We start from the raw sequence: 16,357 nt of genomic DNA, 5'->3' as shown, positions 1-16,357 counted from the left end.
CTGGATTCTTCTCTTTCTGTGGTTCTCCCTCTTAGCAATCATAGGCATAGAAGAAGGGACATGAAACATTTCTACCTCCACTTTCCAAAAAAATGAGAAAAAAGGACTTTCCTCATTCACAGTGTCTTTCATTTTCAGGTTGCCATGGTCCAGCTCAACACTTGCAAGCATTGAAAGAGAGGGTTATTTATTAAAAAAAGATGCCACTCATATAATAAAAATGGGCCTTATGTAGTGTAAATATATGGAATGAGAGTTTGGGAAGACAGGATGCTCAGATCTATGCCGTTCTCTGGGGAAGTGCTGATACCAAGGGAAAAGGACAAGCCTGAGGTACCTGCTGCCTTACCTCAGAGCTACCATGGTTTGTCCTTCCTCCAGAAGAACTCGAAACTGCATCAAAATGAAGCACCTGAAACAAAAATGCTGGGTGATTGCAGCTATAACTGTCATCAAAACAGAATTTTGAGGCTGGACTGGAGTGTCCCCTGGCACACTGTAAAACCCTTTAGACATGCCAGGTAGGGAAGCTCATGTACTTCATTTTGTCAGGTTTGACCTAGAAACCACTATACAAAGCCCAAGCAAAAGTCTCTGTTATGTAACTAACGCCCATCTGCAATGATAAGGAGGAGACAGTCTTAGATAAAGGAGGCTTGAAAACAAAAGCAGAATCAGAGGACTAGGGCAAAGAGCTAATTAAAATACTAAACATTACGCCCCTAGGTGGGGAGAAAGTATGCTAATGAAACATACATGTATGTAAATGAGATACATAGCTAAAACACAGGTATAGAGACATGCTCAGTAAAGAACTCCTTGCGTCACTCCTTTATAACCAATTAGCAAACAAGAATGCTTATGAAGGTCCAATACTCCTGTATAAAAGATGCTTAGAATTAAAAGTCTGTGCGCTTGTTACGTGAAATTATTCCGCTTGCACCTTTTATTGCTAGCAATAAATCTTCTTTATACTTTCACCCCTGGTATCTTTATTGGCCTTTGCATACTGGGCACGATCCCAGACTTGAGCTGGGGCTCAACACAGTCACCTCAAAGAAGTCCTTCCAAATCAATCTGATTGCTATTTACAATCTAAATACATTAATGTAGCTATGTTATGCATCTATAATTGATTGAGTACTAACTTCTTGGCTATTTTTGGTGAAACTAGGGTATTGGACCTTGGTTCAACTCAAGACATGGTTTTCAAGAACCAATTGTGTCATAAGTCCGAGGACTGCCTGTAAAAACAACTGTTTTGTCACTTCACTGTCAATTCATTCCAAAAAGTGTACTACCTTTAACAGAAAGGATGGGTCAGGAGAAAGGAAATCCAAGATTATCAGAACTCTTAGTTTTGATGGTACCTTTTCACTTTAGCCAAACCAGAAATGTCACGAGAAAAGTTCCCCCACTGACCCTATAAACAGATGTTGTGTTTGTAGTAGGATCACCTGTGCCGGGATGCATCTCAGCATAGCTTTTATTAGTGTCTACAGGTGTCTTTGGGGTTATTAACCTGGAGGGTCAAGTCTCTGTCACTCCCAGGGCTTCCAAGGCCTAATCCTGTGGGACAATGGCCCCAGATGCTACTCCCCAAGTTAGGGCATGCATCTACAAACACATGCCCAGGCTTGGGGCACGGCACCCTGATATGCATGCCACAGAAATCCCCTGCATGGGGAATTCTCATGCCATACAATAAGCAAACAGATGTCCTCCTATTTAAAGCATCACAAACCATTGGCAATGTGTAGGTGCTGCACATGGGTGCACATGCACCCTCCGAGATTGGCAGGTCACGCCCTGCAAGAAGCACTGCCAGCAGTACCTGTGAGGAGTTGACACTCACCACCACCACCCCTTGCCACCAACACTGCCAGCAGCATCTGTGGGTGGTCCCCGATTGCTGCTGGCTACGGCCAATGCTGCCGTGACCACCTGTGGGAGCTCTCTCACTCAGCTCACCACCACCATGGCTGCCTGCAGAAGCTCTCCACACACCACTGCCACGCCCCTGCTGCTGCCACCGCTGCCTGCGGGTGGTCACCATGCTAATACAGATTTTATTCAGTTCTTATATTGTCCCATCTGTCCATGCCTACATATTAACAGAGCATTTTCAGCTGTACACCTAAAAGCAAGCTCCTCATATCAGCTATTTTGAACTGTGACAAGTTGATTTTTGACATGGAAATAAAACAAAACAAACAAACAAACTCGATACTGTGTCAGGCCTGAAATGATTAGGAATTCATTCTCAGACATATTGTATAAGACAGTGACTCATCATTAATCAAGTTCTAAATCATATTAGAACTAGAACATGTCTAGTTATCAAGACTATTTGGCTATTGTGCCCAAGTATGAACTACATCCGCTTCATTTTTTTGTTAGGCAAGTTTCTACTCTATATTAAGAAGTCACAGTATAAATGTGTAAGAAATGTTTTGCTGGAGGATTCCAGCCTTGTAGTGTAATCTGAAATGCTCCAGTAAAAACAGGCCCTCCCCACAAAAAAGACAAAAACAAAGAGAGAGAGACAGACATATCTTCGTGCTGAGCTCAGGACTGAGCAGCTAAGCTTGACAGGCCCAGAAACACCCAACATAATATAAAGCAAGAACTAGACAAACTCTGTAGTTGTTTCTGAAGCTGTATAAAACATTTTTCATTACAGCTATCTCACTGGCAGGTAACTCTGTCAGCCTCCTCAAGCTTAGTTCATCAGAGCACAGAGGAAAGTTGGTTATAAATATAGGAGTTAGAGACAGTGTTGCGGATAGAGTGCTTTAAAAAGCTATTCATAATATCCTAAGTCCTATTTACTGTTGTCCCCCCCGCCCGCCTCCCATACCCCTTTACAGTGTTTTATGTGCACGCTTGCTTTGCCAAAAAGCTGTATGGCAAGCTCTCTTAGACAACCGATAGCATCAGTGTTTAAGTAACAAATTATGTGCAATAATCCTTAAGTTTCTCAGTACAGTACGTCCTGAAAAACTTGAAATCAGGCCTGTCCTTCAGGAGAAAGGAAATCTGAGATGAAGGAAAACATTATATATATTTTAAGCATTACTGCCCTGCCCCATTACATTAATACAACTGCACTGGTACAGTATGGCATTTAGAAACAATAGTGCTGGAGAATATGCAATAGTGATTCTACTTTTTTTGTTGTATTGTAAGTAGTCTCCCTTTCATTCACACACACTTTCAAACAATGTTCTGCAAGTAGTTTACCTTTCATTGATTGTTTTCCAGTATACAGATATTTAAAAACATAGCCATATCTAATATGAGTGTGTCTTTCTCCTTTTCCCAGATGAAAGGAACTAAAATTTAGCCATAGTGGAAAAAAAAAAAGTTTTCCCTTCAGTTGGAAAAAAAACCAAACCCTTGAATTTATAGACTCAGAAAAACTGCCATAACCCAGTTTGACCCAAATCAGTTGAGTCTTAGATAAAACTGGTTGAATGTAGTATCAAACTGGTTCAGTCATTTTCAAACTGGTTTATGTGCACTGAACATCTGTTCTGTTACAGGCTTAAACCAGTTTCTGATCACTTACACCAGCTTATGTGTAATGTCTGTCCCTATCCTAAAGGATATTGAATCATGCTTCCAAAATGTTAGGATTCAATTCCTTAACCCTCACTCAGGTTAGGCAAGTATTTTAAAATTCATTATTTAGAAGTACTTATGTTAGCAGCTTTTTCCATACAGGTTTCCCTTGCTTTATGCTGTACATGTGTTCCTGGAAAATGGTGCATAACTTGAATTTGCATAAAGGGAGCCCACTTTACAATGTAACAATTAGGGATACATTCTAAGATCTCGACCATACCGTACCCCAGACCTATTTCTATCACTTTTACAAGACAATTCTGGTACTTACCAACAGCAGACAGTACACACAAGCACAGGGTGGTGGTGAATGTTTAGTTGGTGTGAAGAGAGGGTGGTAAAGGGACTTCAGTGTCAGACTCCACATCACTGGTAGGAGGTACAGGCAGGGTAACATCTATAGGAGAATCAACAGGCACAGGGCTGTTGAAGTCATAATGGGGATGGCAACTACAGAAATACACGTTGCAGACAACGAGCGAGGAGCCCAGATCCATACAGGAGACTATGTTTTGGTGTGTGCAGTGTGCAGTGCATTGCCACAATGCACTGCACGAAGCAGCTGACTGCAGGCTTCCACCATACCGATAGCATAAGAGTGAATTTACTTTGCATATAACTAATTTTTGGTGTAAAACGGGTCATCACATAAGAGCAAATCCAAACATACAGAACCAGCATAAAGTGAGGGAAACAAGTGTGTGCAGTGGTGGTTTTACCTCTTGCAGACAGGTAGAAAAAAATTATTTCCAAGGAACTCTGAGGTTGATCTCTAGTGTTTCAGACCAATTTGAAAATGTTAATTTAATGAAGGGTATGCCTACGCTACAGACACTACAGCTCAGGAAAGATACCCAAACTAGCTTTAAATTAGCTAGCACACATGCCTGTAACAGCTCCCCCATGGCAGTACTGAGCTTAGCATGAGCCATAAACCCCACTGGGAATCTGGGTAAACATTCAAGCCCTGAATTATTTCTGCATTTTATCCAAGGCTGTTTAATGCAAAACAAATAGTAACAATATTGGGGAAAGAGCCTGGATCTTAGGTCTCTCCTGTATAAGATTAAATACCACCTGGATACACAGATATGTTCCTTCTTGTGCCATCTCTCTCTAGCCCAATTAGCATTGAATTAGTTTCTGGACAATAGCAAAACTTCACCCAGAGAGGTGAAAAATACACTGTTCTGCAGTAGGTATAACATTGTGGTCAGAATAGCCTCTATAATGGCAAGATATGGATTTCAAACCCCTCAAGCTGGGTATAAATTCAACTTGCCTCATACTTGAGTGCTCTAACTACTCAATTATTATATAAGGACAGGGGGACACCCTCAGTAGCCATATTTAAGAGAAAACAGTGAGTCCTACTGAATCCAGAAACAGAAGACTATAGGTACCAACCTTCTGGAATGGGTATCAGGCTGCAGATTTCAAGCAGACAAAGGTACAGCCCTCCAGCCCTGAGAAAGAGGCCTCATTTAAGACACACTGCTGGCCTCAGTGTTTCCTGTTGGCTTGCTATTGAGCATCCTGATTTTGAGGAGCTGCTGGTTCAACGCATATTATGAGGTGCATAACTCTCCTCACATCTCATATAGTGAGCCAGGGTATTTAACACAGGGTTCTAGGTTGCAATCTGGGGCCTAGGCACCTACATGTAAGTGAGACAACACCTGATTCTGTATTTAGATTGTCCAAGCATCAGCTCTATTTATCCAAATCAAGCCTATGGGGATCATCACCTGAGCCTATACTCTCCTATAAACTCCACAAAACTCTTTCAGCAGGTCTTACAGTATAACCTTACCATAACTATCACATCATTCCTACCTTCTCACTCTTTTTGTAGCAATCCCTTTTTAGTGTCTTCCATAGAAGACAACTATCAGGCAATGTAAAATTATGGAAAGAAAAAACTATTCCCTTATCAGCACTGATGAGGAAGAAAGGAGGGTTGTTAAGGTGGCAACCACAGGTGATCTTGATCAGATGAAAAGCTCACTCAAATCAGGTACCTTGACCTCACCAGGTGAAAAAGTTGATTAATTCAGCTGAAAAAGGCACCAAATTCAATATCTCCTTGCTCCAACCAGAAACCTGCACTGTTATTCATGTAGCAAAAAAGATTCATGCTGAATATTGACTTTGCTCATCTAAGAGCATTTGAAGAACATTTAGCATTTGAGCACAAGCTGGGCAAACTTGACCTGAGTGCAAAATTAATGGATTTAAATATATTTAAGGTACCTCTTTTGGCATAAATTTGCAAAAATATACACTGGTGACTCTGAGATGGGCTTATGGCCCACTAAGTGAGCTAGAGATTGTTTCAATCATTGCAAAGTAGAAAAAAACTCTTGCTCCAATATTTCTTAGAAAATTTAGATGACTGGCAAGTGTGGATAACATGGCATACTCCCTCGTGCTAATCCATGGTGGAAATGAATTAATGCAGCCCCCCATTACAGAAACTTGGCTCTTTAACTCAAACAGTATCATCTCATGCTTTTTTTTCTCTTAAGGTCCCTGGTTCAGTCCCCCTGTATCAGCCAAAGGGTGGCCTTCAAACAAGCACTTGGGAAGCCTGTACATTTCTAGAAACCTGCCACTTCAGGAAGCATGAATGGTCTTAATAGCTCCATAGAACACTGTTAAGGTCATGCCTTGTTTAGCATGCAAATTACAAACAACATTAAGAAGAAGTACTATTAATCCTCCTACTAAAATGCTAATACCACTTGGCTGAGCTTCATTAGCAACCTTCCTAGGTTGTTTAATAATAAACTAGATTGCTTAACTGCAGCCTTAGCAGATGCTCAGAGAAACTCCTGGTAAGTCTATAGATTGCACTAGTTTGTAAGGATCATAGTTGTCAGATTTCTGGACTTCAGAAATGGGAAATACTTCACAGTATTGAAGGATAGGAATTTAGTGTAACACCCTGTCAAACAGAAGCAGCCAGTCTGTAGAAGATAGTCAGGTGTTAAGGCTGCGCAAAACGGCACCATTCCATTTTGCCTTGAGTTTTGCCGGTTCACTGGAACAGCGTTTCATATTGAATTTCATTTAGAGTCAAAACAGCTGTTCCATTCCGTTCCATGGAAACAGAAAGGCTGTTTTGAGTTTTGCTGGGGATGGGAAGTCAGCCTAGCTGGGCTGACTTCCCATCCCCAACACTAGATCCCACTGTAGGCTGCTTCCTGGTCCTCCACACTACATTGCACCGGGGGCGGGAGGCAGCCCAGCTGGGCTGCCTTGCCACTCCCTGCCGGATCTTGCACTGGGGATGGGAAGTTCAGCCCAGCTGGGCTGAACTTCCCATCCCCAGCCTATGGTTGAAATGTTTTGACTTCTGAAACGTTTCAACCAGCCTTGTTTTGTTTTGAAGGTATTTTGACAGCCTTTGTTTTGTTCTGATTTCGCTGTTTCAACCTCAAAATTGGTCAAAACAGTGTCAAAATGAAATGGCCGGCGAAATTTCACACAGCCTTACCAGGTGTTGCTTTCTCTGCTTTGGATAAATAAATACATGATGTTGGTAACATGGAGACACAAAATTAGAGCTAGATTCTAATGTCAAATACATGTTATGTAACTGAAGTACCACATGCTCAAGAGTTGTTTTAGCAAGATATTTTAAAAAGCACACAGCACCTGTAGGACAACATCTAGCCCACCAGTCTGTACACAGGAATGATGCTGACCAAAGTCAGTCCACAACAAAAAAGCATCTACTCCTGTTTCATTCATGCTTCCTCATTGGTAGTGGCTGAGATGAAGTGTATGCACAATAATACATTTGCCCTCAGTGGTTGCATGGCAAGCTTTACAATTAGAAAGCTTTCAGGAGCCAGTAAGAGCAGTCCTGAACATGTGGACAAAGGAAATGTTCCTGTATGCCTGCCTGCATAAAGGCTGTGGATGGTGGTAGCACACTGAAAACCAGGTTTTCAAGCAAGTGTAACTGCTTGTTAGGTGTTTGCTTGCCTTGAATATTTTTTTTTTTTTTTTTAACTTTTGTTGGTTTTTGGTGGGAAGGGGAAAAACATTTTCTGACTAGATCTACTGACTATTATGCAATGTAGCTGTGATGCTCTAACTATATAATCACTATTGGAATATCTAACTTTAGTTTCCAGCTCTGTGATTGTCCTGAGATCTGCAAGAAAATTCCTCATATCTTGGGTACTTCTAAATTATTAGAACTTTTATGTGGAAGGACAAATCCTCCACACAAACATCGCCTAAAGAGTTTGTTGCTTGGACTTCTTTACCTGCAGCAATAGCCCAAACTCCTGCCCCTGGGGTAAAGGAGGAACACATGCTTATCAGTAGTGGCAGGGACATCATTCATTCCTGTGGCTGTTTCTCTAATGACTTTCTGAAGGCTGATACTCTGTATAACCCATAGTCTGTGGCAATTTTCTCCCTGTTCCAGTCACATCCTCCTTCCAAGGCTAATGTAGATTAAAGTAGGCTACTTAGGGTTAATTACCTTCCCTCAGGTACACTCAAATATTTGAGCAGGATTTCCCATCACTGTTTCCCCACTCTGGAGTCCCCTGGGGTTCAGTGGGAACATTTCCTAGCTGCTTCTGCATGCCATTGGTGTCTTAAAAGTGTGAGTTAAGATTGTACACACTGAATCCTATGATGATTCCTCAGTAATAGACAAGTGCTTTGGGCTCTACTAAAATTTTTACAGTCCAGATACACATAAATCCCTTTATTATCAGAAAAAGTTCTCATTCAGCCATGAAACAGCAGCACCTACCTTTCTCAAATACTTTGCTGCCTATATAGTAAAACTGTTATTGAGTCTGTCATTTTCTCCTATGGTCCATTGTTCCTTTCACTTAAAATTATATCCCAGATCTAAGTATAGTGCTGGTGTAAAACACAGGACTGAAATGATCCTCCTCATAGTTTTATTTCTAGTGTGTGAGAATATTAGATATGGGGAGCATCTTATTGAGGACGGTGCCTTGTCCAGCCCTGAACTCAATAGCATCCATTGGAATGTATTTTAATGTCATCCGTAGCTTCTTTGCATATGTGGGCCAGATAAAAGTTGCAATAAATCCTTTAAAAAAAGGATTTATTCTAAATTCTCTGCTGCTGCATACAGGAAATTCTACCTCCTGAAACACAATGTCCACCAGTCTTCAGTGCTGCAAAATGACCACTTCCCCTCTTCTTTGGGTTATACAGGGAAATCAATCAGATCCCTTGTGCTCAGCAAGGGAGACTTAAAAAGATTAGAGGCTCAAATGGGTCTTCAATAAGTGCTAGGTCAGTCAGTCATCTGCAATAGGATTTAATTTATGATATCCTTCATGATAAAGTAGCTGTGATAGGGAGGAGTGTGAATAGGAATGATTCCCTGGACAACCCAGTTGTGGCAGCAGAAGCCCCCAGCATAGACAATTATACTGTCAAAACTGGGCTTTTATCAGTACAGCTCATTTTGTTTGTTGCCTCATGGTTTTATTATACTGGCACAAAGCACACCTTTGCCAATGTAGCTACACCTGCATTATGAGCACTTTATCATTATAGGACATAGATGAAGCACCCCCAGTAGAGATATAGCCAGAGTTACAGGGGCTGGAGCATCTGCTCTAATCCACTCTAATGTCTGCTGCAATTGTGAAGGGAAGCTAAAGGGTAGAAGCAAAATGAATAGAAAGGTGGGAATTAGCTAGGAAGTGTTAGGTATTTGCATCAGCTGGATCAATGTAGGAAGGAATGGCTCTGTAAGGGATGGCAGTGTAGGATGTATGGCTCTATAACTGGAAAACTGAAGCAAACAAAAATACACAATTTTGAAAGTCAGAAAGTAAACCAAATCAGAGGCAAGTACAGAACTGGTTCCTCCATAGGATGAAACAACCCAAAGTACAGTTTAGACATCCTCTCAGGGCTGTCTCGTGACATTCAATGCTCCCTGGAACTTTTTAACAGCACTACATGGTGCACTTGGTCCCCAAGACACTCCTCCCATGTCTAGCAGATGCCCTGTGCCAGGACTTTGTGCAGCACTGCACAGAAGGCAGCATTTTCCTGTGTTTGCTTAAGCTGGAACTTTTTCAGACACTTTACACTATTCCAGCATTTTTTCTTACCCATGAGATTTATCCCACATCCATAAAAGTGTCCATAAAATCTCTTCCCAGTACAAAACCTCTTAAGCGCTATAGCATCATTGAAAAGCCTAGATCTACAGAGAAATATGTCATTGTGGCTAAATAGAAAATAGCACTTTCCACTTGGCTGCATTCCTCCCTAGCCAGTATCTAAACCCTTTGTCTCATCTATCTTTTTTGAGCAGTCTGCAACCCAGCTCATAAACCTTATATTTACGTAGAGGTGTGTACTCAAAGACTGGGAACAGCAATGTAACAGTCTAACCTGAAAGAGAGCTAGTATTTAGCACTTTGCAGCTCTGGATCGTAATTAGGTCTACCATTATAGAATCTCATAATGAAACCAGAAAGTTGTCATAGAAACATGCTTAATAAAACAAATGGCACAAGGAAAACAACTGTCATTTTTTCCTCCAGCATTAACCTAAGTTGCAGGAACAGTGCATATGCTACAGTCACAATTTAGTTATATGTATAAAATCACCATAAAGGAGCCTTCTTCATCTTTCTAAACCCAAGTTAGCTGTAATTTACTGTAATTATGAAATAAATTAAATATAATTTTAGTAAGCAAAAGATTCAGGTCAGTGGCATTCTAGGCTGGTTTTTACGGCAGATAGAAACAAATATAGAAACGTTACAAAAGAAAATGCAGTTTCATTTTTTCCCTTCTTAATAGAAAGAATCCCACTACTGCTCTAGGGGTGCACTTCGGCAAGGACTGAATTACACTCTTTATTTTAAGCATGAGGCACACCCATCAGGCTCATACTCTTAAATCTTTCCAGGATAGAGGCCTAGTATATCCTACCAATATCTATATTGTGATTTCATCTTTTGCCAGGCAAATATTGGCATTAAAAGCATCTCAGATCAAAGCAACTTTTGAAAACACAAATATGTATTTCATCTCAGTCTGTAAACAATGATAGAGTGTAGGTACCATGAAGAGACCACTGGCTTGGATACTTGGGGATTTTTCAGTAAAGCTTTTTCCCTCTCACGTGTCAAAAGCAAAACTTTCAGCGAGGAAAGGATTAATTTTGACTAATGTCTTGTCTTGAAGAAAAGTGTGCCTCTATAGAGATAGAGAAATCTGAAAATCTGAATGTTGATGTCAAGGCCTTGTTACACAGTAATTGTGTGTGGCTCCTTGAGCTCTTAACACCTGGGTTGTCCACACATGAACACCTAAAACTGGTTTTCAGCATTCATTATATGGCTCAAAGTTACACCACTCCATGGCAGGATTCTCTCTGATCCATGCTACCATGTTGCACTAAGGTATAGCCACTCTAGGCTATACCTCAGTGTAAGCACACCACCTGCTCCCCCCTCCCCTGCTGGTCAGGATCAGGCCCACTGCCTCCCCCTGCCCTGAGCTCTCCACAGCACCAGCACCCAAGACCCCTGATCATGGCCAGTACCCGCCTTCCCCCCCCCTCCCCCCCCGCTTACTTGTGGCTGCCCATGCTGTCTGTCCTGGGGGAGGAAGCAGGAAGGGCTAAACCTGTGTGCCCAGCTGCTGCTGCTTCTCTCTGGGTGGGTTCAGCCCTGACAAGAACAGCAGCCGGACAGCAGTGCCTAGACAGGACAGGGTGACTCTTTGCTACCTACTCGCTTGGGAAAGACAGCCAGGCAGCTACACATAGGTGAGGAGGGCACGGGGGAGGGGAGGAGAGGCAGGGGGAAACTGAGGGAGCCCTGGGGCCAGCAGCAGGCATGGGGAAAAAGCCTGAAATGGGGGGAGGGGAAAATAATTCTTACCTTTCAGTCCTCCGGGCTCCTGCTGGCCTGAAGCGTGACTGCTCCGAACTGGAGCTAGCACTAAAGCCGATCAGCATTTGTGCAGCTCACAGTAGAAGGTGTAGCAAGGCCCTGAGCAAAGTCAGGTCTGCATGACAGTTTCACAGCTGGAAGAGGTGATGCCACTACACCCAACTTTTTAGCTACTAGCTGAGAGGTTAAAATGCTACCAGGAGGTGCAAGCCCTCCTTTAAATGCCTTGCCTGAAGGTACCGAAACACACCCCGTCCGTGGTCTCGTCTCTGCCCCAAACCACCTGGTGATTCAGGCACCCTTCTAAAAGGTGGGGAACGTTGGCTTGAACCTCCTTAGGATGGGGAGGGGTGGTAACGAGGGTTCCCGCTCCTGATGACATGCTATTGGTGCCACCTCCTGCTGTGAAAGGCTGCCCCTTGGGGAGTGTTTTTTTTAAAAAACAAAGGCTTTTGAGGCCCACTTCTAGGCAAGCTTCCAGGCTGTGAATCCCAAGTGGAGGGAGGTGCCTCCTGGTAGTGCCAAGAAAGGTATCTGAGCCTGAGAGAGGAGCAGGATTTAAGGCACTTACCTGTAGTCAGCATGGCCTGTTGGCAGCCTTGGGGCATCCTCCTCTCCTGCCTTTTTAGAGGGAGCCCATTACAATGTGCTGCTTGCTGCAGAGCCTATTTAAAGCATCTAATTTCCCCCCATGCATTGTATAGTGGCAGGAGCATAACTAGAGCGCACCAGCTGTGGACATCAACTTAAGAGTGGGCACAAGAACAGTGGCTCTCTGGGGAGCCCTGGTGGCGGCAGCAGCACTGTGTGTGGTATGCTTTGTATAGGAAGCAGCAGCAGCAGCCAAGCGTGCAGAATATGCTCGGGTTCCTGCTTCTCCTCTTTCTAACACTTGGCTCAAGGTGCCCAAAATCCCTAGTTACACCTCAGTATCAGGGCTTCTCTGAATTCTGCTACAGAAGCCAAGCACCTAAAAATTAGGTGTCACAAAACTGGGTATCACAGCATTTAAGCCCCATGTTTGGATCTGGACCCACATGCTTAAAATGCACCCAGAGCTCAGTCCAAAACCCATAAAAAAACATCAGGAATCTTAATATTGTCTGTAGTTGACAATAATATGAAGGACGAATGGACAAATTGAATGGAATTCAGGCAAAACAGCAGTAAATCAAGTTTCAGGGAGAGCTGATTTAGGAGGAAAGAGTAAAGAACTATAGGCTTGGATAAGAGTTAACCAGAAAAGAAAGGAACTGTTATTTAGGCTAATAGGAAAAATGACCATATGGAATTTAGGACGGATATCAGGAACTAATTCCTATGTGAGTATGTAATAGTTTACTGCTGTTGAAAAATATTGTAGGGAACAACTGAAAGTAAGGAGATGATAACCTACCTGTAACAGATTCCATCTCTAATACGAATGGTTATCATGGTCAGACTGTCACCGTGTATGTTCTGTGCTTTACCTTACTACTGCAATGTAGCAGGGTGGTGTTATACATCTTCGGCAGCATTACTATATTCTCCATAAGGAATATTAATTAGATCTTCTCATGGATTTATTCTCTGGAAATACATGTTTAACCTATGGAAAAGAGTTACATGGGACCATGATGGAGATAAAACAAAGAGGAAATAAAATCATAAAACAGAGGCTGATCTTTATTTAATTTCTTTATTTTTCATAATAATAAAAATAAATTAGTCATAAACAAAATAGTTAACATTTTTTTTTTCATCAGAAAGAAAATGTATACAATATGAAAGGGATGCTGTACAGTTCTGGTTCAGGTGCACTGCCAGGGATACATATTCCTGAACTGGTCACAACGTACTTTAACTTATACTCCCCCTTTAAATGCACTCAAGAAACCGGCTAATCAGAAAATTAAAGAATGGTAACTATGGATTTACAGTATGACACATATATATGTGTGTGTTATAAAATTCCATGGAAAGCTGGGTTAGTATTATTAAAGAACCAGACAGCAATGTAAATGGTATATGTAAATAAATACATATTAGGTCCCTTTTAATAAAAATCTGCTTAATCTAAATAACTGTACTATTTTGATGCAGTGGCTTGTTCCATAGACATAGCTCAGAATATGTATTTCCTATAGACATCTTGTATTTACAAATAACAAAAAATAAGTTATAATAAAGTATATCCTTCTGCCAAAATCAATAAGTGGGTTAGGATCAAGTGGAAATAATTTTACACGTATAAAGTAAGTTTTTTGTCACTCATAAACCAAGGCTTAATGATCTGCACAATTAAGGCCCCAATCCTTCAAGATGCTCCATACTGAGCTATGATGACTTCAAAATGGGGCTGTGCAAGGACATACAAGTCCATTCATGCTGAGGGCCTTGCTGAACTAGGTCATAAGAGACCCACACACTGCACTGACAAAATAGGCTAATGAAAAAAGTAGTGGTATAAAGTCACTGGGAAGATACTGGATTCTCAAAAGAAATAACCATGCCAAAAACACAGTGGTGGTTTGCATTTTCTATTAATATATCAGGAAGCCTACGTTTAAAAAAAAATCACAATACACATCTGTGGTTTTTTAATTTAGTAATAAAGGGCCAAGTTCAGGCCCTATGTGAGTCCTGTTGAAGTGAATGCAGCTGTACCTGCTCTGACCAGGTTTGAACTTTACGCAACTGTTTTTTATAAATATATAATGTAAAACAGCTTGCCTTTTAAGACCACTAAATATGATTCTTTTTAATACTACATTGCTCTTAAATTTCCTTCTATTAAACATTTTATATTATTCAGCTTCTAAACAGAAGCTAACACAACCCCATGAATATATTCTGCAAGCCATGCTAGGAACAAAGAAAATTTACTCTTAGAATTCAGGGTTCAAAACTGTGTGATGCGTTCCAAACACATATAGACAGACATGTAATTAACTGCCTGGTAGAGCGCCAACGAGCGCTCTCAGAGGGAGGATCCTAGTGACACACACACACAGCTGTCTCAAAAAAACTCTCCTAGAGTAATTTCTCCTGCTATTGAGTGTAGGAAAGATCACTCTAGTAGATTTTTAATACAGTAGATGCCGTATGTGAGAATACAGGATACATACTTTGATAGTTGTACAATTATGGGAATTATATCTGGGTTCATTGCACAAGAATTCATTCAGTAGTTATTTCAATGTTCATCATTTAAAACTGGCCAATGCAGAAAAAAAGCTTGTTGGCTCAGTAGAAAGATAGCTCTATTAATAGCTGGGCTTATTTTTGACACAGACCCTTGACGTTCTATTTCTCTCTCCCATGCTTGCCTTTCTAAACTTTTGTTGATTCCCACCCGCATGCCAGCCAGGTAGTAACATGGTTTGATTACTTAGAAAGGTTTGAGACTAAACTTTACAAATTCTTGCTAAGTAAGTAGGTTCAAGCAGTACTTGCTAGAACCACAAACCTGCAAAATTTCAGCTGTGTTGAGTCTATACTAAGCATTTGCATAGAAGTTAACTTTTGAATTAATGCGTATTCTTAATGCCTGTGCACTTTCCTATTAAGAGGACCAAATTCTGGATCTGAAACGTTTAGGTATGAAAATAGGATGTGGTAAGCATGATGAAAATAACATTGATTATGCATCCTGACTCTGCAAATCATGCATTATTCCCCCAAAGGATGATTATTCCCATTATATCAGGAATAATTATGTGAAGATACTTAGCAAAAATCTTCAGACCTTGCTCTCCCATTTTAAAGCCTTCCTAAACATCCTTCAGCATTGTTCCAAGGTCAGCAAAATGAATTCTTTACAAAGGCAGAGAACGTTTGCTCATTTTGGTTATTTATCATCTCTAAGCAGTTGACCCAAAGTTTACCTTGCATCAAATATCCACGTAGGGATATAGTTACTCTGATCTTCCACTTTATCCCATATACATTGAAAATCTGACAGGCAAGAGGTAAGTCTTTTCTACCAATCTGAAATACCTATGTATTAGCATACCTGAGAGGGAAAGTGTTGTTCAAATTCTAAGTCTGATTTAGCTCTTACTTAAAGTGTTTTTTTCACTTGTATAACTCCACAGAGGTCATTAATGTCACTTCTGATTTGCAGCAATATAAGTGAAAGCAGAATCAGGCTTTATGTATGGTAACAGGGTAAGCTGGTGCACTGCTATATTATTAGACAATAATACTTGTTATTTTATTGCGCACAATGCAATAACTGAACAAATAACTAACAAATGTTTTTAAAAGTGCACTTCATGTGGCAATGAAATACTACCCTAGGATTTACTGTTGTCTATAAAATATTAGTTCTTCTACACCGCTGTGTGTAGGAAGGAAGAATTGATTAGCGTACATTGTAGAAGTATCTATTATACTCATGCTGAATCATGGCAAACGATGATAAGAGATTTAAGTCTAGCCAGACTCAGGTGCCTCCTTTACTGCAAGGTGTTTAATTAGGTGAGACTAACATTGTTCTTAATGGTATTTCTGAAAATATTAGAAGGTTCATGTTACATAATAGCTATGAATATAATTCATCACATCCAGCTAACAAAGCAATACACCTGAGGAGTAATATAAGATTGTGTATAGTCTTTTATACTTAACTCCAATGGATTTGTTTTCCTTAATGGTAACTTAATGACTTAATGGAACTCACAAAAAGATAACTCGGTGTAATACACCCCAAACACTACATGTTTAATAGAATAACAACAAATACAGTGAGACACAATGTTCGCTCACATACCAGCTCACTCTTTAAGTTACCCATCTTCTCTCCAAAAGTTATGTAC

Source organism: Alligator sinensis, unplaced genomic scaffold (assembly GCF_000455745.1).
Source record: "Alligator sinensis unplaced genomic scaffold, ASM45574v1 scaffold913_1, whole genome shotgun sequence".
NCBI lineage: Eukaryota > Metazoa > Chordata > Crocodylia > Alligatoridae > Alligator > Alligator sinensis.
The sequence above is the reverse complement of the archived record's forward strand: the minus strand, read 5'-3'. Positions refer to the sequence as shown.